Source organism: Anastrepha obliqua, chromosome 1, assembly GCF_027943255.1.
Source record: "Anastrepha obliqua isolate idAnaObli1 chromosome 1, idAnaObli1_1.0, whole genome shotgun sequence".
Classification (NCBI taxonomy): domain Eukaryota; kingdom Metazoa; phylum Arthropoda; class Insecta; order Diptera; family Tephritidae; genus Anastrepha; species Anastrepha obliqua.
In genome coordinates, this window is record NC_072892.1 from 58605055 (window position 1) to 58630323 (window position 25269).

The window sequence follows — 25269 nt, forward strand, 5'->3', positions numbered from 1 at the left end:
TGGTTCATCCTGGATTGACATTACCCATGACTCACAGCCTTACGGCAAAGCTGGTCTTATTATGGTTTTGTAAAAAACTACTTACAGCTGCGCGACAGAGCCTGGATTTTAGTAGCACAGTTTGGTGTAGAAAGTTTTGTTTGCTGCAGCAAGTCAATTTTGGATGCAGTCCTGAACACTATTCGTAATTTCTTAGTATGTAGTACCCCCAGACCCAATAGTTATATTTATATCAGGATGCCGCATTTCAAAATCGCGTGATATTTTCATGTATTTGGTCTAATCGGCGTGGAGCCCGACAGTATTTGCTTTTGCTTCGATGTTAGAAAAAAGTTCATCCATGTAACTTCGAGTGAGGATGGCATTTCGTCAGCCTACGCGATGGTAAGGCCAGATCGGCAGAATAGATTACCGGATTTCACATCGTCCTTGATTGCGTAGTGTAAAAGCAAATCGGAGACAGTTGTTGATAAGGTGTCTCCTTGTTTGGCACCACTTTCTATGGCAAAGTGTTTTTCATTTACAGAACGGAAGCGCGAGCATGTGAAGAATTGAAGGTAAACATCTTCTATAACGTTGTCGTTGCAGTACTCGCAATAGGGATTGACGTATAGAACTATTTAAAAAACTTTACTTTCAAGCAGCCATGACCACTCCAGAACTGGGTTAGGTAAGAGTTCACTTCTCCATGCGGTTTCGTTAGCCAAACCTTGAGGTTGAAATTCATCCAACGACCTTTTGTAGAGTTAACTCACACTGTTTGCCACTCATCGTAACGCCGGACGAGAAGACGAGCTCATGTGCCTCTGCGTTCTCTCTATTTGGGCAGCTTCCATTGCTAGTATGTCTGGCGGGTACATGCCAGGTATTACTAAGGCTGCGTCGGCGGACACCGGTTTGACTGTGCTACATACGCGTAGTGCACACAACCGCGAGGCAGATTGTACTCCTTGAAAGTATGATGCATGTTGCGTTTTGCTCGCCCAAATAGGTGGACCATACAATATTTGGACAAGACATTAGCTAGGATATGACGGCCATTTTGTTTAGGTGCTCGTACGTTTAACGTCAGCCTCGACAGCGCTCTGGTAGTAGTGGTGGATGCATTTTTGTTGGCGTACTCGAGGTGTGCTTTCAAAGACAACCTTTTATTTATCATTAATCCCAGGTATTGGATTGCGAGATGGGTTGATATATAGAATTCCCCAATGCCGAGAGTCACCTCCTCTTGTTTTTTTCGGCTTTGGTATTTTGTTACGCTAATACTAAGTTATTTTTAAGCTAGCCAAAATTAGACGCTCAGGACTGCATGGATCGAGTTGCGTCAGGTATCGCCTAAATTTTTGGTAGTCACCAAAATCTTAATGTCGTCGGCGAAGCCAATTTCTTGTTCCCTCTGGAATCCGTACACCAAGAACACCGTCTTACATTAGTATATTCCACAGCAATGGCCTGACAAGTGATCCTTGTAAAGCGCCACCTGTTATTTCGACACTTTTGTGGTTCTCAAAACTGTGGCAGCCTGTGCATGTCTACATATACCGTTTGTAGCAGCAACTTATACAAGGTGGCGCAAAATTAATCAACCTATTTTGGAAATGGCGTCGTACGTCAATCATTTTTGACACTTGTGAACTGGGCAGCTGTAGTATACAAACAGAGAAGCAATGGGTTGCCCAAAGATCACCTAAAGATTTCCGTCACTTAAAAAAAAAAAAAGAAAAAAATGGAATTTTACGCCACCTTGTATAATATAACCTGCAACGATATTTGCTTTCAAGTACAAGTCATAAATATTTTATTTTAGGATTTAATTGTTAATTCCATTTGTGTATACACAATTTTATCCCTGAGTGCCCGTAAATACAAACAACAGTATTCTTGGTTTTGCTCGAATTGAAGGCCGCGTCGCGAGGTCAGAGTAAATATTCAAAAATAAATGGTAGCATGAGAAGGGGAGGAGAAAGAAGAAAACGTTACCAGATAAATAAAAAATAATAATTAAAATAAACATTTATTCAGCAAATATTTTTCTTATTGTTTAAATTGAGAGTGACATAATGGGACGAAAAATATGTAATAGCATACAACGGCATGTAAATAAAAGCCGAAGTAACTAATGATATACATATAAGTAGATGTGTACATAAGAGAGCGCACGCGCCCGGCTTTGCATTTGAAATATTCGAATAGAATTTGAATTTGAAATATTATTATCAAAGTTGATCGGTACTCAAGGCGTATTTGCGTAATGCCGGCAAGTGATGAAAGATATGATGATTTATGCCTTTGAACAGCTGACGCCGACAGTGAGCATACATATGGACACACACATATACTCATATTACATAGTCAAGTGGCATGGCATACAGTTTTGCGCACATTTAGAGCTTTTGTTAAATATTATATGTGAAAAGAAAAAAATGAAAAAAAAAGAAAAATAAAAACTAAGGAAAATATTGAAAAAATAAATAAGTAAAAAAAATGTTCGTTCTCAATGTTAATTTTTGTTTTCAACTTTTGTTTTTATCATTTATAATGTCTTCACATACGCAAGTGGTGGGTATCACCAGCAGCAGACCACGTCCAGACCAAGTAGCAACTATTTACCACGCATGCGCGCCTCAAATGAAATAAGTAACTAAAAAAAAAACTATCTACTCAGCGCATCGAATAAGCCGGTCAACACATAATCTTACACACTCACACATGTACATATGTATGTGTATACAAGCATCATAAATGGTATTTGTGTCAAAAGCGAGTACACAAATGTTGAAGATTTTTGGCTCCAACATCGTTGCGATTGCGTTGCGCATTGACTGATTGGGCGCTGGTATTATGAAGATAAAGTGCGGATTTATATATCACTTTCCTTAAAATGTGTGTTTGTGTGTGCGCATTTGCTTGTTGGAGGCGTTCTGAGGTGCGTTGTGTAATCAATTTGAGCTTAGCTGTTTTTGTTTTTTTTTTTACTTTTTTATTTTTTTGAGCCTACTTTTATTCTACTTTTGCTCCAACTGAGTTGAGTGTATGCGAAAGAATGTTTGCCTTCAGGGTGCCGTCCATAAATTGAATTTTTTTTTAGTATTAACATTGTATTGAAATTGTGAAAAAGTACAGTTAATAAGCAATGCTTTAGTATTTCTCAGTTGTTCCCAAGCGCTTAATCAATAAATAATTAACTTAAATTGTTTCATTATTTATACAATGGAAGTTTTGTTAATTTATCAAAATTTGTATTTGGAGAAAATTTTAATTAATTTGAAAATGCAGCCAAACTCTTGTGTGCACCCATTCATAAGTGTATACATCTATTATTCATATAGAGCATTGCACCACCGTCTGCAGTATTCATAGGCGCCAAAGCGCAAAAGTCCATAAATCTTCGAAAGCAACTTTCTCTTGAATAATTCGAAGAAGAAGAATGGAGATTTTCAATGTACATACATTCACATGCTTTAACGTCATACCATAAAGTATGTTGTAGTTTCAAGTACAATTTGTTGGTAGAAAGTGTTCCAAAGGGCATTTTTCCAAATTCATATTTAAATAATATTTAATAATAATAATATTGAGATTTAGTGGCAGTGGAGTGATTAGTTTGGCGATAATATAGGTGGTTAGAGTGAGAAAGTAAATCTAGAGCGGTGGGTGTGTACTATAGTCAAGGACATAACCAGGAGGGAGAATGGAGTCGACAGTGCGTCAAATTCTGGTTGAGCAGTATTTTCACTCTTACGAAGAATGGAAAAAATTTTATTATTCATAGACCATCTCAAATGACGAGGAGTTCTTCTGGGACAGAATTCGTGCGTTGTCCAAAAGATGGGAAAAAGGAGTGACAAACAACGCACAACACTTTGAATAGTTAGGTGAAATGGTTGAAGTAGCAGTCTGTCACTCCTCAAGTAGTATTAAAGCGGCGTTTTGATACCATTTTGAGATCTTTAACGGGCAGATATCTACAGCCAACGAGAGCTGTTGATGTAATTGATTTGATGTAGGTTAGGTTAAGTTAGGTTGTAATGGTTGCCCAGAAAGTGGGCCCACTTGGACGAAATAAGTTTGGTTCATCCTTTGTGATACCATTGCAAGGAAAAAAAAGAAAGAGGGGAATGAAAACGATAGGACGAAAAGGAGAGGCGTTTGGGTTGAGTATTTGTGGTCTATGAAAGGGAACTGATTTGCGGCTGTATTAGTCGCTTTATGCTGCTGACGATATTCATCAGATTTGTGATATCAAGTCCTGTTATGTCAGCAGGCGCAGAAAAGAAGTGAGAACTAAGATGTTTAACCCTCATCGGTTGTTAGAATTCGTATTACATATACGTTGTTTGGTATGCGCACGAATACAGGATTAAAATCCAATTAAAGAAAAAGCAGACCCATACATTTTTTGCACGACTTTTATTGTTTATTCATTCCTCATTAATACAATGATTTTTAATTTCAAAACGATGTTAAATGAAAACAAAAATGCGAAAAAAGAATAAATATTTAGAAAACGTAAAAATTCAATTTGAAACTATTCGACAGGCACAATTATGGCAAATTGAATATTTATGACTAGCACAGATAAATCTCGCACACTTTTCACATCGGGAAGCGAAAACATTACGATTGTTTTTACTGGAAAAAATATAACATCGGCCTCTTTTGTTGTTCGGTTGAAGATGAGACATTGATGTTTGAGGATGCAATTCAGCATGGAATTGCTGCGACATACGTGGTGGATGACTACGGTTTGTAGCAAATGGAACTGTGAGTGCTTCACCCAATTCCTCAAGAAACAATCTACGACGAATGTTAATATTTGTTTTTTTTCTATTCCAATCAGAGAAAATATGGGTGAAAATAATATATGCGTTCAATGCACTTATATCTAGTATATTGCAAAAGAGAGCCATTGGCCAACGATTAACTTTTCTCTTTGATCGAAACGTTCCTACCATTTGGTCGAGCGTATCTACTCCACCTTTAGTTTTGTTGTAAAAAGTGATCAAATTTGGCTTCTTCTTCGCTGATTGTTCAATTTCTAAGCCTCGATGATATGTGCTCAACAATGTCACAAATCGATTTTTTTTTGGAACATATGACAACAAAATGGCTTGCAATTGTGGCTCATAAACAAATTCTGTATGAAAAACTGGCTTTCGCTTCATATCGAGCAGTATTGGTGGTAATTCAGCTCGATTCTTTCGTATTGTTCCCACTATCGTCATTTTTTGCTTGTGCAAATCCTTAGCCAGCGCGTATGTTGTAAAAAAATTGTCACAAGTAACGTTTCTACTTGTCAGCCCATGGCACAAATCGAGCACAACACGTTGCCCAACATTTCTTTCCACAGCAGTGTTTGCAACACGGCCAAGATAAACTTGAGCATTATGAGTGTAATCGCAAATTATCCAAATTTTTATTCCATATTTTGCCGGTTTTGATGGAATGTATTGGCGAAATGGACATCGGCCACGAAACGGAACAAGTTGTTCGTCTATTGTGACTGTTTTTCCAACAGTATACCATGTCTTGAGATGTGCAGTCCATTTGTCAAACACAAATCGAATAGGTGAAAGCTTATCACGCCGATTACGTTCCTCGCGGTCATCAAAACGAATGCACCTTTGAATTTTTTTTGAATCAATCCATTTTTCGAATTCATGCGAATATCGAGATTTACTGCGCTACCTTCTAAAATTTCTTGTGACAGTGGTTCGATATCCGATGAATCACTTTCAAGGCTATCGTCACTCGATCTTTCAGATCGCTCATCGTTATTTTCTTCATATTCACTCGATGTCTCAAGCTCTGAACTTTCACTTTCCAACTCATTTTCATCAAAAATACGATTTCGTAGACTGCGGCGATTCATTTTCTTCAAAAAATGGTAAAATTCTCGTAAAATATCAAAGATATTGTTAGTGATGATTGATTCTCCGTTAATAACTCAACACAATATTTAACACTTAACAGAACGTACTGATAGAGAAATTTTCTGAAAACATGCGAAAAAAGCTAACGAACACTCAAATATGTACCGGTACAAAAAGTCATCCCATTATCTTTGACACTGGTATGCGCACGCATACCAACAACAGATATGTAAGTTTTTTAGTTGGGGCACTTACAGCCCGCAACGCCATCTGTCATTCAATGTAGTAGAAATACTTGCTAAAATATTTAGTTGGACAAAAATTCAAATCAATCGATGAATATTTACTATATTAAACAGAGTTTCAAAAAGTGAAATGGTATGCACGCGCATACCAACAACGGATGAGGGTTAAATCTTAGTCCCGTGAAAGCGGGGCAGCCTGCTCTAGTTGCTAAGATGATTACACCTCATCCTCCATACAGCTGACGCAAAAAGGACTCGAAGTAATTCCGAGTCTCACGGCATGGATACCCCGCGGACAGTGTCCCGTGAGGCTGTTCACAAATGGAGAATGGGACTTATATTGGAGGGCTACCACAGACTGTCGGAGAAATGACGGTGCTACAAAAAACTATAGCACTTATTGACAAGCTTTGACAATTTGCTTGTTTCTCATTTAACTTTAATATTTTTTTTAAAGAAAATATGCCTCTTTCTATTACAAAAACCCTGTAAATCCAAGTTATAAACTTTGCGCAAATTTAGAAAAATTCAACAAATTTCCATCAACATTTAACATTTTTTTAACAGAATTTTTAGAAAAAGTTCAAGCATTCGGTATTATAGCCCATTGAATTTTACTCTAATAAAATGTAAATGGGAAATATTAAACGTTGCCTTTGAAAATAGTTTTTTGATGCCGGTATTGGGTGTTTTTTTATATAAAAAATGTCGAGCATTCGTTGTAAGAAAGAAAATGCACAAGACAAAAAATTGTCCCAGAATCATAAGTATGGAACGTTATATTGCTCAAGGATAACTTTTTCGTGTTCTGCTTGGTAATATGACCATAATTTTTTCAGTGCTCGGCTATATCCCAATATTCGCTTTAGCGTTCATTCTTTATTAGACACGATGTCGCAGTGAACGGTGAACAACGTTGACAATCGAGGCGTATTTTAAGGCCAATGATTCGTGTGGCCGTCGTAGATTTTGTCTACGTTACAATATTCGACGTTTACGTTATGTCCCAAGTGAAGATTTGATTCATTTACGAGTTCGAAGGTTCCGGCCAACAAGTTCGGTGGCAAACAGCCCATGGCCGGAGCACAGCTGGACAACTGAACATATTAAATTCCTCGCGAAAAGTTTGCAAGATAATACGCGTCAGTCCGTGCGCAAGAGAGCGGCTGCCCTGGCGCTTCCAAAAACTATTGTGTAAGCGCTTAGGCCCAATTGTTATAATTTGGGTACAAATTTCTGCGAGCCAAAGTTAGAGGGGTTTAGTATGGTAAATACTATCCTTAGAGTGATCCATTTCCCTTTAAATGGAAATGTAAATCAGCAAAATTGCTGTTATTGGTCACCTAAAGCACAGAACCCACTATTTAAATATGAACAGGCGCTCCACAGTCCCCAAGTGACGGTTTGTTGTGCATTGGCAGAAAACTAATTGGACTATATTTTTTGATAAATCGTCGCGGGCAAGCAATTTCTTTGGTCGGTGTCTCTTATCGCCACTTGCTGAACGATTATTTTCTTCCTATAATAAGAGAACATCAATCCTTCAGTGCACACACATGGTTCCACCAAGACGCCGCCACGCCGCACACGGTCAGAGACACCATGGCGATACTGCGTAATATCTTCATTAACAAACTGATAAGCCATTTCGGTGGCATGCCGTGACAACCCAAGTTGCCCCATTTTACTTGGACTTTTTTCGGTACCGGTACCTCAAAAGTCAAGTCTATGAAATAAATCCAACGACCATCTCAACGCTAAAAGAAAATATCGTTCGGGAGGTTTATTGGCATCTCGACATCACTTCTTTAGCGAGTAGCATAGATTCCAAATGTGTATCCGAAGCAACGGTCAACATTTAGAGGAAATAATTAAAAAAAAATCCGCACTTGTCTTCATTGTAATAAACTTTTATCACTGGTAATTCTTTTTTAATTTAGCTTTTAATTCATAATTTTGTCACCGGACACCCTGTATCATACCGAGTTGGTTCAACCAAACACATAGCATAACCTTAGCGCAGCCAGTTATAGTGCGATGTAAAAACACTTTCCTTTATTGCCGTTTTAGGCAACTGTTCATAATGAATTAATGGCCTGTAAGTATCTCTTAAAGATGTTTCAAAATGGATTACGGAGTCACTACTAGTGATTACGTTAAGTTTTTTGCGTTTGACATGCGTCTTCATCAAGCAGTGTCTATAAATTTGATTCTTCGATCATTTTCTCGCCACTATGTGGGTTTTCGAAAACAAAATCATCGCTCTTGAAACGTTCATTACCACTCACGACACTTTCTTCCACACAGATAATTTAAACTTCCCCCTAATACAAGTAGGGAGTTCATAAGTCGTGCTTTTGTTGTATTTGTTCTATTACACTGTTAAATTAGGACTGTTGTAAAAGTGTTGTTTTTGTTTCACAAGTCAAATTTTCCTACCACAATACAACTGTGAGAGCTCGCACGTTCCTCTTTACACCAAAACGAGCCTTCAAGAAGCAACCATATGGGAAGCGAACTTCGAGAAGACGAAAACAAAGATGGATATATTCAGTTATAGAAGACCTCAAAGAGGTGAACGTATACAACTTGTATCGATTGACAGCGGATTGAGAAATCTGTAGAAAGCATTAGCCCACCCAGGACTGCCATGCTAAGAAAGAAGAAGAAGCAGAAGAACTGGATTAAATGTGACAAATAGCATGACTTGTGAGCTCCGTAATTACTATATAATTGTCGCATATACTCTTTCAACTGGTGATGTGCGTCCTGCTTCTGTTCGAAGCCTCTGCAACTATGCCATCTTCGAACGGCAGATGATTTTTTATGAGCATCTTTCTTCCATTTCCTAACAAAAACCCACTTCTCTGGATCTCATCAAAAATCATAAAATGCTGAAATCCAGCTAGTCCTAGATCTTATCAGACTGATCTAAATGCCCTGTTAGCCATGCTCGCCTAGAAGTGGGACAAAAATTATACTTTGATCTTACAATAAAGAAATAAGTAAATCTCTGATCAAGGGGAAGATAATTGAGCATGTAATATCATAAAGGAAACGCCGCATAAATATACCCAATCTTAAGTGATCAAGTGTTTATAAAGAAAATTGCTTAATTTTTCATACTTCGATATAGTAAAATTATTTACTTAACATTTTTCTATATACTTATTATTAAATGCCTTCTTCTTTGCCATATGCGCATATTGTGCAATTTTTTATATATCAACCGCTCCTTTCTTCATATGTTTCCCATAAAAAAATTCGTCTAAAAATCTCAACCGAATTAGTCACACTCTATGGTCTCAATATACATATCTACACATGAATGTATGCGTGGATGCATTTGTACCCGTACTCGTATTTGTGTTTGGATGTACTTCAATATTGCATGTCTTGTAAGTATGCCATCCAAATTGCTGACTTTAAGCACTTCCTCTCAAACGTGCAAACATGCATTTGTATGTTTATAAGTGCTTTTGGGTATGATGAATTGGTTGGAGTGTGTGCAAAGCCAATAACAAATATTTCATAGATACTTAAGTGATGTCATTGATGGCATGCAGATACTTTAGTAATATACCTACTTACAAAAATGTGAACAAGTACTTATTATTAAAAACCTTCGTTTGTATATTTGTATGCCGATTAGTGCAAACATATGTACGGATGTAAGGATTTTCGTATGTAAAAAACTTTGGCGCGGGAATGTGGTAAATCATTGTATGAAGCTTAAGAAATCAGAATGGATTGAAATATGTCCGAGAGCAAATGTACAATGTAAGTACGTACGAGTACATACGCACATATTATACAATCTATATTTAATGAACAGTGCAAATTGCCCTGTAGGGTACTGAATTAATTTGAAGATAATTGCTGAAGGCAAATTGTGATTGATTTCATAAGCCATTGATGAATTGGCCATTTTTAACATGTGATTGTGCTAAATGTCACTCCAAATACGCATTTTTTATTTTATCTACAATTAGTTTAGTGTTGGATATGAAAAAGTACCTTTTAACTGATTATTAACCAATTCAAAACTAGCTACTTTGCAACTAGTCGATAACTAGTTTTATATTAAATATATGTCGCATTTAAATCAAGCCGTCAAACAAGTTTTAATCATTCCCACTACGTACTTGCAGGTTTCAAATAAAAAACTATTACACCATTTCCATAATATAATGGAGAGATTAGTTTTAAAATGGCCCAGTTTTAGAGCTAGAAACTTCACCAAAAACCGTAGGAAGCCCTTGCAAATACTTAGCTTACGCCTTAATAGGCGTAATATTCTTCTAGGTTCTGAGATATTTCATTATTTTAAAAATTTCAGTGGAACACTGACAAAAGTAACTAAAGTTGACGAGGCACAAGTATGATAGATTACCAGATTTGGCCTTCAGCTATTGTCAAAAATGAAATTAGGGGAGTAACTTCGGCTGTTTCACACGTATTCACACAATCGTCCAATCAGACGTTGTGCAGACGCCAACGAAGCAATAGGAACGTTAGAGGAGACTGTGTTGATTTTTTCGTACATCACCAACACCATCTCAGTTTTTTCGTAAATAAGTCGCTGTAATAACCCCGGTTACGTCAACCAATCAGCTGTTTCATTCACATTTGCTGAGAGTCGGTTAACGGTCTGCTAGTGGCCACACTTTCTGAATTTTTTTGATCATCAATAATTTTCATTTTTTCTCAGACTTTTGTTATTTTTCCCACCCCTAAAATTGAGAGGTCAGCCTTTATGAAACAATTGACAAAAAGAAAAATATAAGTCCATAAGCGGGTTTTTACTTACGTACATCTGAGTTCAAAACAATAGCAGCCAGACATATTATAAAATTGTATAAACTACGAGTGTTTATTTTTTTATTTAATTTTTTTTTGGTCATTTGTTATTTTATAAAATATAGGTCGAACTACAACATAAACTATTTAATTCAAAGTTTGAATCTTTGTACAAAATTTTCGAAAAACTCAATAAATTTTAATTCAAATTTCAAATTTTTTTAGTCAGAATTTCTCTAAAAATTCTGAGTATGCCGTTTTGTACTATATTCAATTTTGATATGATGTGTGGTCAGTTTAAAATAGCTCAACTTTTGCGTAGGGTTTTTGGAATTTCTTCTAGGGAACTGGAAACTCCTTACTCTCAAATCTTACAATTAGAGTTTTTCTAGAGGTGGAAAATATTTTTGGATAAACTCCTACCGATATATATTTTCAGATTTGCCAAAAAAATCTGGAAAATTCTAACAACACTAGCTATCTCTGTCTATGTCTCTATTCTATCCGATCTCTTTCTTTCTGTTACTTCTTTTCATTCCTCCTTAACTACCTATAATTTTACTTTGAATACAATGGGTGTTGTAGGAGTTACCAATCTCTTGGTGCTTCTTCGATCACCTTTTGAAATTTCAATTTCCTACACATCCATAATCGACCCCGACATACTCAACATAAGTTCAGCATACCTAATCAGATGCACTCAATGTATGTCCGGCATGGGAAGGCCACTGGCAGGAGAAGGTATCCTGTTCACCCTTAACAAGCACTTCACATGCCCACTTAAACCTATTTATCTGAACCTGCCTCACCTTGGACACAGCCATTTGAAAATGACTGTTTCCTGTTTCTTATAATTTTTGTTAGATGAGATAGACGACGTCCACTGATGGTTTCCTCTTAGCAGGGATCTGTAAACTGCCATAGCAACAATTCACCCTAAGCGCAAAGTAGTTGATTTCTGCATTGGTTTTAAGCTAGTTCCGCAGTTAGTTCACTCTACATTGTAGAATCAGCTCGTTCAGGTCCTACAGGGTGGACATTCCGCTTTATGCGTACGTACATATGTAGATTAGTGTATGCGCGAGCCCACACATAAGCCACAGAATAATAAAAAGAAAAATCAAATGCAACAACACTACGGCTTTGGCTTGTAACAATGGGGTACCTCAGCTCAACTTCAGTACGACAATGAAATCTAAACACCCAACAAATCATACAGCATAAAGGCGGAATCGTAAAGTCGAAAAGCTATAAATAAAGCAATAAAAACATACAGAAAAGAAGTGCTTTAAAAAGGAATTTAATTGTCTCGCGTCGAGTTGATGCTGTGGTAAAAAGTTGTGCCTGTGCGTACTGTGCATCAAGTAGGTGTAAGGTCGAGAGTGCGGTGTGTCGAGCTTGATATGAGTGCTCACGGTTGCTGCTGTTTTTGTTGGTGTACTCATATGCAGTGCGCTTCATGAAAATTAAATTGAAAAGTGAAGAAAATTAAAAATTATTAGAATATTCACTTGAAAGTCTTCATTCATAAAGCAGTCAACTTTAAGCGCTAATTTAAATTCTGTGCCACATATTTCTGATTAGTTTTTTATTAATTTTAATTATTAAAATTTTCTGCCACACAAAGCGTCAATTAATACCTCGCACATTGCTATTAGCAGCAACAGCAATAATTTTGCTTACTGCTTGGCGTCTGACTTTCTCATAAAAAAAATGCCGCCACTAGTTTGTATTTCATAATCATAACAATTCCACGGTTGCTTTAATTAAACAACAATGCATAAATATGTCAATAAAGCAAATGCATGTGTTGAAATTTTATTATAGCATTTACATACATACATACATGCATACACCTATTCATATGTATATCACTTCAATCAACATTTTGTGTTTGCTCGCGCGCCACCGGACGAGTGGCGCCCGCCCACAGCCATCCCATGTGTCGTCGTCGCCGCATGAAGTGTTTATTGCACGATTAACTAACTATTTACATTTGCCCCAGCGCCAACCATTCACACTCAAGTTATATGCGGTTATAAAAATAATGTATAGCTTATAACACAAAGTGGAAAAATGTCAATAGCGGCAGCAATTAGATCGCTGCTGTTTACTGTTTGCCAGACATCCGTTTAGCCATCAGAAAGCACGGGTCTGCACTGCATTAATGCTTCTTTTCTGTTATAAAACTTCTATTGGGTGTTTACCGTGTTTAGTGATGAGACTTACTTCTGGCTGATTGGCTTTGTGAATAAACGAAATCTGGCCTTAAAAGACAGGTGATTCGTTCTCCGTCAACCACTGTTGCACATCGAAAAAGTCACTGTTTACTGAAGAACGTATGCTGGGGGCATCGTTAACATTATAATGGCGCTTACACCCTTTATTGTCTGTTTGATGGAGCTCCTTCACCCATTTATGGGGTGCGTTGAGTGTTTTTCCACAAATGGAGGGACGGACAGTTTTATGTCGCCTTCGAACGGCAGATGAGCTTTTTCATGACAGAAATACACTTGGAGGTTTTCCATCAAATGATGTTTCGTAGCAACCCATCTGGCTACTTCCGACGGGGGCTATCTACTATCAGTTGTGAGTGCAACAATTAAATGATCCACGACCTAGAAAAGACTAGGAAAATTATTTTTAACTCATTCTCTTCACGCCCATCCTAACGTATGACACAGGAGCTTGGACGATAACAACATCCGATGAAGCTACGCTTGGAGTGTTTGAAAGAAAGATACTGCGGAAGATTTTTGGACCTTTGCACTTTGCTGACAGCGAGTATCGTAGGCGGTGGAACAATGAGCTGTATGAGCTTTACGACGACATAGATATAGTGCAGCAAATGAAGCGGCTTGTTGGCTGGGGTCATGTCCGATTTGAAACAAGCGCTCCGGCTCTGAAAGTATTCGATACGGTGGTGGTAGCAGAGGAAAAAGAAGGCATCCTCTGCGTTGGAAAGATCAGGCGGAGAAGGAATTGGCTTCACTTGATGTGTTCAACTGGCTCCGTTTAGCACGAGAAAGAAACGACTGGCGCGCTTTGTTAAACTCGGCCAAAGTCGCGTAAGCAGTTATCGCGCCAATCAAGAATAAGTAAAAGAAATTCGAATAGGCGTCAATCATCTCTGGAGCCCAATTAATATAATAACAGTTTTGCCTCGAGAATCGAACGGGTTTATAGAAAATTTCTGGGATATCCATAGGCTTCGTTAGAAATTACGTGCTTCGAAGAACCCGGGATTGTGGATAAATAATCCCGAAATTTTGGGTACTTAAAATAATGAAATCCCGGCATAATACCGAAATCCCAGCTATTTAGGTTTTTTCTCTGGTATCACCGCAACTCTTATCGCCGCTCCAATAGAAACGCATCCTCAGAGAGGCATAGTAATTTGAAAACTTTGAATCCACTCTTCTCATATATTTATTTTCTTGAGCTATGACGCTCTTCCAACAAGCGGTCAACCCCAATCGGAATATTTACTACTTTTGCTAAAAATCAAATTATTGAATTTAAAAAGAAAATCCGCCATTGTCCCACCCTTTATGTGCATTAAAAGTATATAAACTTTCACTAGCATGAATAAACTGCCGAGTTTATGGCTTTCGCAGAAATTAAGAAAAGTTGTAAAAGTTTGCTTCTTAAGTCTTTTGCTTGTCTCTAGCATAGACCTGAATTGACTGCTAATTGTTTGCAATAAAAAAAAAAACTTAAAATTTTTCACTTTTCAATTGCTTTCGCTAGTATTTGTACTACCAAAAAATAAAAACTCTAAGCGACTATAAAAATTAAAGTTGGTCGATAATCGCTTTTACTACCGTCCGAGAATCGCTTAGCAAGCATTTACTGCACTAAACTAATAATCTCAGTTTGGTAACTACTTACAGACAAATATACTTAAATACATTTGCTGTACATTTTGCTATTGGTGGCATATAAGCATTTGTAAGCTGTACTTGTGGCTTCGTTTCGCTATTTGTCACTTAGTTGGCATGACGAAATGGCACGAAATTGTTATTAAATTGTCATGAATATGACATCAACTGCTGCTGCATTGCTGTTGGCTGTTCACGGTTGACTGTTGACTGCTGGCGGCTAAATGGCCGCCCGCTGTTTTCCCTGGTTCTGGGTTGGCATACTCAATTGGTTTCATTGTGTGCTGCTGACATTGTCAACGCTACTTTTCTTTGATTTGTTTTTTGTTTCTAATTTTGTTTTCTGTACAGCAGCTCCAGCAACAGCGTTGGCATATGAGTTAATGTTTAAGTTATGCGCGAATTTCAATTTAATTTTTTCTCACAATACTGCGGGTGTGCGCGCGCGCCGACAACACCCAGGGTATATGGTGGTTTGTTTGATTTTACTGATTTAGTCTACAGAATGCGGTTCCACACCCATGCTAAAGTAATACTTTGATAATACAATTGCGCCTGCTACTGCTTTGTAATGTCACTACGATTATGCAATATTTAAATACATTTATTCGCAACGGATATTCGGTGATTTTGTAGACTGGAGTGTTTGAAATGTTTGTTTGACTTTTAGGTATGCAATTCAGAAATAGTACAAATGTACCTCATTAAGCGAGGGATGTGGGAAAAAACTGTCCCCATATACACTTTTACTCAATTAATTGAGCCAGCAACCTCTTGACCAATTTTGGCTTTGTTTTTTTTTTTAGTTATCATTTATTAATTTTTGTCACAAAAGTCTAGCACATTATATAATATAATAAATACCATATATACATTTATACAAATTATACAAATTAAAATAAAAAAATTTTTTTGATACGGCGTTTTCTAAATTTAATACAATAAAGTCGCTCGAAATTCTCGCAATTTTTTAATAATTTTTTCCTTGGCAAGGCATTTCTTCTATATAACCAATGCACACATTTTTTTGTATTAAATTGTGGTGAAAATTTGCCGAATTTCTATCATTTTTGTACAAAATTTTAAATTTGGATTTAGTGGAATTTCCAATATAATGAGCTCAACTTTTACAAATAATAGCACACAATAAAGAAATAAAAGAAAAATAACCAAATCTACTCAAAAAGCTGCTACCTTAATTTGTTAGATCAGATTAGATTCTGTACCGCATCCAAACCCAGTCCCCTTATTAAATTTAAGGTTTGCTTCTTATTAAACTTAATCTGGATTTGACTGAGCGGTTGGGCCTTTCTTCTAGCTATATTTGGCCGAGATGGTTCAACCTTTTCTACGCTATAACGCTACACTGAAGGAGAAAGTGTATTGGTGTCTCTGGGGGTTGGTCGCAGAAACGAAACGAGTTAGTGGACCATATCTCAATACTGTGCAGATAGACGCGCAATCTGCAATGGCCTATGAGAATACCCGTGAGCTTTCTCACTTTATCCTTGGGAATGTTATGAGTGTTCTAAACCTTTTTTTGGTTGTAGCCCCCAAATAAGTATTTCGCCTGGTGCCTTAATTAATTAAGCTCTACTGTATGTCGTTGAATTATGAACGCATAAATAAATTCTTATGCATACAAATAGCAAGAAATTGAAAAAAATATCGATTTCTTGATTGATTTTTAAACTTTCGGGTATATTTTAAGATGCAATACCATATAAGGAAGCGTAGTGGGATTTTTTTCCGCCTTCATAGACATGTGGATATGTTAGACAAAATAGCAGCAGCCTATGCAAGACCCCCTTGTACGAAAATAAAAATCAAATTCGCCCCTTGTAATGCCATACAAAGGAAAACAGAGAGAAAAGACAGAACAGAGCGGATAAAGGAAGTGGCTTTGCGTTAACCACTTCAACTGACTGATAAAATTCATCAGCTGCGTAATATCTAAGCTTGCTATGCCCGCTGGTATAGCAAAAAAGTGCGAGCCAAGATGCATGAGCCTTAGCTCGGCGATAGCAGGACAAGTGAGGGAAAGGTGCTGCGATGATTCTACCTCATTCGCCAGAGAGCTGCAACAAGAAGAGCTCGATGAAGTCTCAACACATAGCTTGCCGACGGTTAATGTCGGGTAAGGACACCTATGAAATTCGAGAGCTGCGGCTTTGTTAGTCTTAGAAATTATCTCATGCATCTTCTCTCTACCCACGACCAGAAGATTCGCGTGATTTGGCCCAATACCACACTAACCCAGCGCTCAATGATGTCGTGAGCACGTAACTCCAACAGTTTTCAACCGATTGACTTAAAAATTGGTACTCATCTGCTTCAACACACAGAGTAACGCAGGATTTTGTCGGCTGTTTTAATTAAAAATAAATGTTCACATTTTTTAGCTAAATTTCATTCGAAAGTTATTTTGATGCTGCAGGAAGAAAATAAAATCAAATAAAATATCAAATGTGTTTGATGTTAAGCGAAAAAAATGAATTAAAAAAATTCACTAAAAGCAAAAATATATTTACTTGTGCTCACATAATTAAGTCACTTCATCTTTTTGGAATATTTGCAGTTTTTTTTCATGCTAATGTTTTTTCATTATTTTTTTATAAAAATATGTTCCATTATATTATATAATATAACAAGAGCCTTATGAAGCAAAGTTGTAAAATTTGTAAAAAATGCAATAAACTGTCCTAGAAAATTTTAATTTTTTAATCACAATTTTTACAAAACTTCTGGGTATGCAGTTTCATATATATATTAAATGTATATATATAATTATCGTTACACCCTTGTTGGGTGTTTGGCCGAGCTCCTCCTCCTATTTGTGGTGTGCGTCTTGATGTTGTTCCACAAATGCAGGCACCAACAGTTTTAAGCCTACTCCGAATGGCAGATATTTTTATAGTCCATTTAATTTTATTATAATAAAGTGCAAACTATAGATCAAAAAACATTTTGATTTTTTCCTTTTTTTTTTTGCATTCGATGTTGAAATTTTTTTTCTATATAACGACCTCGTTTCCGGAGGCCTACAGTGGATAATGAACGAATGTTTTTCTATTTTTACTGATTTTTTTTTTTTCTTATTTAAATGAATTAATGTCAAAAGTAGACTTACCTTGTTTTACATGCTGCTCAGCTTTCAATTCTGTTGTAATAAATCTCGTTTGATTTTTGTTGCTGTTGAATTTTAGTGCCGCTATGGGCACAAAATACAGAAATCTCTTATATTTAGATGTTTTTGTAATTTATTGTGGTTGAAGTGTACTATAGATATTTTTATTTAATGCTCATTAAAAAATTTGATCACCGCTTTGTAAAAATTACTCAGCCTTCCAACCGTAATTTCACTGCGCCTAGAAACACAATTATTGCACTGAGAGAGCTGGAAGAAGAAAAAAATAATGGTTAAATTTTGTATAAACTATATATAATATCAGCTATAAACAATTGATATCATTAAAGTTGTTGCCATACTGAAAAATGCATTCTTATTTTATATCTGGATTTACTTTGTTTTTGGCTTAAAGTTTTGAATTTTGATAGTTTGCAAATTTAATAGTTCCTTTTACGTTTGTAAGCCATAAAAAGGTAAAAGAGGACAAATTTGAATGCAAAATACGTTTTAATAAAGCAAAATATTACCAAAGAACCAGCTACTCCGATATGAGTATTAGAATTATAACTGGTAACATTCTTTTTTAACTGAGTTTTTTGATTTATTGTGTTTCAAGTTACTTTTTTATAATTTTTGTTTGTTTGTTTTTCTTGTTTTAATTTTGTTGTGATGTCGATTTTTTATTCTAAGACACTAGAACAATTTTTTAATTGACTGAAGTTATTTCTTGTTTTATTCATTTTTAAGTTTCCTAATTTTTGCTTAGAATTTATAACTATTGTAAATTCCTATTATAGTTACCCCAGCCAAGCGATAACACTGGTTTATAAATAAATAATAATTTTTTACCTAAGAATCAAACTACTAGTTCTCATAGGTCGCTGAGTCCTAATTTAAAAAAGATTTTATAAAGTACGCGATTTTGGCCGAGTTTAACAAAGTGCACCGGTCGTTTCATTCTCGTGTTAACCGGCGCCAGTTGGACACACCAAATGAAGCCAAGTCCTGAACTTTCCAACGCAGAGGAGGAACGTTTGTATACATTCCGACGACACGACCTAGCCAACGAAGCCGCTGGATCTTTAGTCGCTTCACTATGTTTATGTCGTCAAAAAGTTCATACAGCTCATTATTCCACTATCTACGATACTCGCTGTCACCAACGTGCAAAGTTCCCAAAATGTTCAATGTTGGCAAGAGAGATTCTCCGTTGGATTTCAAGACTGATATTATTATCGGTTAATGCTGGTAAACGAAGTTTTTTACAACCCCAAAATTATACTTCAATTTGTCCTCGTTCTTGAAATGTACCTTAAGCCCCATTGTAATTAGCATAAATAGTTTTATCGAAGCTAACTTTTAGTTCTGGTTTTAGCTTTATCAATACTAAGACCAAGCAGAAAAACTTTCCCTCAATAGATATTTATAATTGGCGGTAGGCTGGATGAGAAAGCAGAAATCACTGGTATGAGTTATAGAAATAGAAAGTTTTCACGGTCACTTCTCAAATTAATATACATATTTAAAAAAAATTTGAATATTCTTATCGCTTCAGTACCTTAAATTTTTGTTGCTTAGTTATACAATAAACGCAGACTAAATTTTGTAAAAAATCATTTTAATTTTGGGTGCACTTCTTACAATTCCTTCAGCTAAACAAAGGATACAAATTTATTAGTATTTACATCTATATCTGTATGTGTGTGTGTAAAAACATATGTGCATCAGCCTCAACAGCATTAATAAAACCCAGCAGCAAATTCGCGATGAGAAAAAGCCGCACGAAAGAGAGCACGGAAAACAGTGGAGATAGCAAAAAGAAAAAAAAAATGAATTTCCGTGAAAGTAATAAAGAAAGTTATGGAAAGATAAAAGATGAGTCAAAAGAGGCAACATAGAAACAAAAATAACAGAGTAGTGCAAAAAAAAAAACAACAACAATTGTAAGAACCCTCGCATTGGCAGCGGCAAAAACGTGAGTAAAAAATCAAACGCGATATTCATATAAACCTGAAAAGGAATAGGAAAAACTTGGAAAAAGAAAAATCAACAAATTGAACAAATTACTAGAAACCAACGGCAAGTAACAACAATAACACAAACATATGTACCTACATGAGCAAACTAAAATCAGGTATTTACACACGGAACGCACGTTCAATTCATTTGTTGCACTAGCACACCGATTAGCTTGCACTAACCACTTGGCGGCAGTCGTGCGTATGTGTGAAGGTGAGTGCAAATATGTGCACATGTGTTGTGGGCAATAGGAAAGAGGAGACATTTTAATGGGAAATGTGTCGGCAGTAAACTTGTTGACTTCAATGTTGAACAGCAACTGCTGTGCTAGATTTATGGATTTTATATTCCACCAACCCGCAGATAAGATCTGAATCTATGTGAATTCCATATGCCCATGGGTCAGCCAATGCCTTGCCAACAATTTGATGGCAGAAAGACCTGGTGTTATGGTTAACCATACATTATCACTTCAAACAATATTTTTGTGTAAACGTTCATGATGATACTTAGTGGCTGTAGACAAAAGGAAGGCGAGAGATCTGTAGTGCGAAATGACAACATAATAAGAACCGTTTAGGCACACCATTTCCATCGAGAAGAACGCTTCCGATTCGAGGACGTAACAACAGCGCTGATTATTTTATGTTTGTCATTGGCTGCGTTACTTTGCCAAAAACACACACTCACTTCTATTCTCTAAGATTACCATATCATTCAATATGGCTACAGAAACGATCAAAATAATAACATATTCTCAATTCTTCGTGCCTTCATTGAAGATTCAACAACTAGGTGTAATGATAGATAGTGCGCTCTTACCATCGTTTTCTGAACAACCACTGTGCGGTTTGACCAAAATATTACAACTGCTTTTACTATTAGGTCACGTTCGACTTTGGTCAGAACTTCGATGTTGTTCGATGTTCACTTCATTTTCTTAATTCTCAATAATTCTAACAAATTGAGTTGCTGAATCTTAGTGCAGCGAGCACCTATCTACTATATATCGCCGTAAAGCTCATGCAGCTCGTTGTTCGGTCGTCTGCGGAATTCTGCGTCGTCAATGTGTAAAGGTTCAAAAATCTTCCGCTGAATTTTGCTGTCGAAAACTAAGCCAGCTTCATGTTAGCTTAATTATGAGAACTGGGCTCGGATGCGGTATTGCAAAGAGAAGAGGTCGCAAAGGCTTTCAAATCTTGACACTGGTGCAAACATATTTCTTATTCTATTCTATTCTATTCTATTCTATTCTATTCTATTCTATTCTATTCTATTCTATTCTATTCTATTCTATTCTATTCTATTCTATTCTATTCTATTCTATTCTATTCTATTCTATTCTATTCTATTCTATTCTATTCTATTCTATTCTATTCTATTCTATTCTATTCTATTCTATTCTATTCTATTCTATTCTATTCTATTCTATTCTATTCTATTCTATTCTATTCTATTCTATTCTATTCTATTCTATTCTATTCTATTCTATTCTATTCTATTCTATTCTATTCTATTCTATTCTATTCTATTCTATTCTATTCTATTCTATTCTATTCTATTCTATTCTATTCTATTCTATTCTATTCTATTCTATTCTATTCTATTCTATTCTATTCTATTCTATTCTATTCTATTCTATTCTATTCTATTCTATTCTATTCTATTCTATTCTATTCTATTCTATTCTATTCTATTCTATTCTATTCTATTCTATTCTATTCTATTCTATTCTATTCTATTCTATTCTATTCTATTCTATTCTATTCTATTCTATTCTATTCTATTCTATTCTATTCTATTCTATTCTATTCTATTCTATTCTATTCTATTCTATTCTATTCTATTCTATTCTATTCTATTCTATTCTATTCTATTCTATTCTATTCTATTCTATTCTATTCTATTCTATTCTATTCTATTCTATTCTATTCTATTCTATTCTATTCTATTCTATTCTATTCTATTCTATTCTATTCTATTCTATTCTATTCTATTCTATTCTATTCTATTCTATTCTATTCTATTCTATTCTATTCTATTCTATTCTATTCTATTCTATTCTATTCTATTCTATTCTATTCTATTCTATTCTATTCTATTCTATTCTATTCTATTCTATTCCCTTCTATCCGGATTGTAAGGAAGCTTACGGAGCTTCTAGCGAGTCAGTAGCCTTGTATGTGTTGAGGTTGTGCTGATGGAACACAGTTCCTCTTCGATAGATCAAAACTAGCCACTTTTAGGCGATTGCTTCCATGTCCAATTCTCGACAATAAAAGTCGGGATAAAAGTTAGGGTTAAGAGAATTAGCTTATGGGAAAGCGGCTCGTAATAGATGACTCCCAGCCAATCCTACTAAACGCACAGCAAAACCTTTTTGATCGCAAATTCCGGCTTAACCACCATTTGTGAGGGCTCACCGCTTTACAATTGAACCTTGACCATTTTTGCATGATGTGGGCGTTAGTGACCCATATTTGATGACAAAATTGGGTCGATTTTATAGCAATTCAGAGTGATTCACAGATGGTCCATACATCAGGCTTAATTTTGACTTGCATTTTCGTCTCTGTCGAATAAAAAAAGTTTAAAATATGGTATATTTCGCTACGTTGGTGTCCACAGTTGACGCGCGCTAAAACAATTCTGAGTCAAGCAATTACAAAATGGTTTCAGAAGTTTTTTTTTAGTATGAAATCTTATACAAGGTGGCGCAAAATTAATCACCCCATCGGAAGATAAATAATTTTCGCAAATGTGTACGTGGCTCATATTTGGCTCTTGCGAACTAAGCAACTGCAGTAAACAAACAAATAGGTAATGAAGCGCGTAAAGGTCAAAATAAAGCCTATATAATGAGGTTGAAAGGAGTCACAGCGTGGTTCCATATGCCTCAACTCTCAATGATTTCATTTTAAATATTCTTCATTGTTTCTCGAATTGATTTTAAGGATTATAACAAAAATTGGTTTGTCAAAAATATAGTAAGTTTTGCAGGGGAAATAAATATTAAATATTAAAAATTGAAAAAATAAAATTGCGGTTGTTCGAAATGTGCTCTGTTTGCTTGTTGTTGTTGTAGCAGAAATGTTGCTTTGCTCGCTCATTCCTTTCGGTTGGAGAAATATGAGTTTTTGCACGCAGCTAAGAAACATACTTTGCGCTTGACAATAAAAAAGCAGCATTACCGCAAAAAGATTTGAAAAACCGCAGATATTACAACACAAAATATATGTAATACAAAAACAAAAAAAAGAATAATAGACAACAATCGCAAAATCTAAGAACGGATAGTAGACTTACTGAATATGCTGACGAAGAAAATATTTAAAGTAAAATAGGCAAAAAAAGAGAAAAAATCGGCAACAAAACCGATAAAGGCTGCATAATGGCAGACAACAGAAAAGTAGCAGAAAAGCAAATGCAATGTAACTGGCAGCGACAACATTCCTGCATGTTGCTGCTGCTGCTGTCACTAACCAGAAAAATGCCAACGACACATATACCAGCAAAAAACACACACACAGCCATGCGCATATTTAGAGTATACAAATACGGACATGTGTTTGGCTCGTAAGCGCAAGAAAATTCCACTTTAAGTTCATTTATTGCATATGTGCATATGTATTTGTGTATATATGCACAAGATCGCTGTTGAGTTGGTTGGTACCTCTATATTCACACATATATGTATATGTATATATGAATATTTTTAAATGTTTGTGTGCATATTAGCTTTTGCTCCGTTGCTCTCTTTCACTATTTTTTTTCTTCAAGTTGCACCGATGTGTTGGTGTGGCTGCAGGAGAGTTTAAGCCTGTTTGGAGTAAGCAAAAATTATAAAAATATTGACCATGTAGAGAGTTGCCATCGTGCTAGAAAGGCGTATGGCCGCACAGTGGTATGGCTTCACTCATATTTTTTTGGCAAGAAAATATAAGAAGTGTTCTTAGAATAAGGAAATTGAATACGGTTTTTGGTTTAAACTAGGAAAGAAGAGACAGGAAGATTTTTGAACTCGGTTACTTTCTCGGTGTACCTTTCATGCACAAATTTCTAGGACCCCTCACAGGACATTGTCTCATATGAAATCATGCGAGGAAATTAGGCGTTTACACGCATGATTTCTGTCGTAATATAGCTGCAGAAATGCGGAGCAGTTGGAAACAATTCAACACCTTTTTTGCACATGACTAACTCTAGCTAGAAGCAGGAGCCGTTTTTTAAAATCCTACTTCTTAACGAATATAGATAATCTATACACTTTAGGTATCAACAACCTTTTACGCTTTGTCAAAAGCTTAGGATAGTTCAATATGGAGAGGGAAATGTAGCCCATCCCCCGCGGCTCACAACGGACCCATTTTGTGGTCTAAGTGGCATCGTTGTCTATATGTGCGATGCGGCTGCCAAACCTAACCTAACCTACTCGACCTCCGAAGAAATCTGAGTAGATCTTGTGGTACCAAGGAGCCAAGATGGTCGCTTCTTAACACATCAGTGACAAAGACATCAAGCTTGATTCGAGCGAAGGCGGGGCAGAAGCATAGAAAGAGGTCCGCCGTCTCATCCTCCTCTTCACAAGCTGTGCAGAGTACACTGTCTGAGATGCCTACCTTTTCCATGTGCTTCGCCCACAGAAAGTGGCCGATATCTTCTAGTTCGCAAAAACGGTAGACGTTAATTTCTACTCAATTTAGTTTCCTGAAATGCGCCCTCTCCATCCAAGCTTAGAAGCTTATTTGAAGTTCTTCTGGGGGGAAGTATAAACTGTTTAACCTGCCTTTGTTCTGGACTCTCCATCCAGTGTTGTGTGAGTTTCCTGTCGTTCTAGTCTTTGATAAATTTCTTTATGTAGGCTTTGATGAGCCCACAAAGGGGTGTTCGTCTATGGAATTTTGAGGTAGCGCCTAATCCTACTAAGCAGTCTGGCTGTTTGTTGCCATCATAAGCTTGTTGTTCTAGTACTCAGCTCAACAAAATGGTGTTGTTTGCTCCCAAAGTATTGAGGGCAATGAAGTGTTCCTCGACAAGTTTGGAGGTTACTATGTTAGATTGCAGTGCATCTAAGGATATCTGACTTGTGCCTTTTTCAAAGGCATTCTCTGCGCTAGACTTCTATGCTATGGTTTTTCACTTGAAAGAGTGTAAAATTACCGCCTATGGGTATCAAAGATACCCTCACCAGCCCTATCATCCACAAGCTTTGGACCCCACTTGTGTATTCGATTTTCTGGTCGGGCTCAATGTATGGATTTCTAGTTGTTGTTGTTATAGAAGTTCATCAAGCCTTGCTAGTATGGTATAGTCATTGATCG

General features: G+C 36.3%; 1 protein-coding gene across 3 annotated transcripts in view; it reads right to left on the reverse strand.

Annotated features, from left to right (window-relative positions):
• The window catches only part of LOC129248255 (F-box/LRR-repeat protein 7), a 103375-nt gene that overhangs the window by 55076 nt on the left and 23030 nt on the right, over positions 1-25269 (reverse strand). For 2 of the 3 annotated variants that reach the window (XM_054887740.1, XM_054887756.1), the window contains exon 2: positions 17930-18196. The gene's annotated coding sequence lies outside the window, so the exon portion shown is untranslated. Of the gene's footprint in view, positions 1-17929; positions 18197-18456; positions 18531-25269 lie in introns of those variants that run through there. The other variant, XM_054887748.1, reaches the window with a different exon arrangement.